The sequence below is a fragment of the Penaeus monodon genome, chromosome 24 (assembly GCF_015228065.2).
Source record: "Penaeus monodon isolate SGIC_2016 chromosome 24, NSTDA_Pmon_1, whole genome shotgun sequence".
Lineage (NCBI taxonomy): Eukaryota > Metazoa > Arthropoda > Malacostraca > Decapoda > Penaeidae > Penaeus > Penaeus monodon.
In genome coordinates, this window is record NC_051409.1 from 5,753,718 (window position 1) to 5,754,025 (window position 308).

The following is a 308-nucleotide window of genomic DNA, read 5'->3' on the forward strand; positions in this document are numbered from 1 at the left end:
CATTTTTAACCTTGTGTTTTTCTTCTCTTTTTTTCTTTTTTTTTTTTTCTTTTTATCCGAATCATTATTTTCATGTTCCTTTTATTCATTTATTTATTTTTTCCTTTTAACATTACTTTCACCATATTTCTTTTCCTTTCTTTCTTCCTTTCTTTCTTTCATTTTTCTTTTCTTTCTTTTTCTCTTTCGTATTGCAATTCTTTCTATTTATTTTTTCCTTTGTCTTGTTATTCCTTTCTTTATTTGTTCCCTTTTTTATAATTTTATCATCCTTTTCTTTTCCTATTTTTATGTCAAGAAATATGATA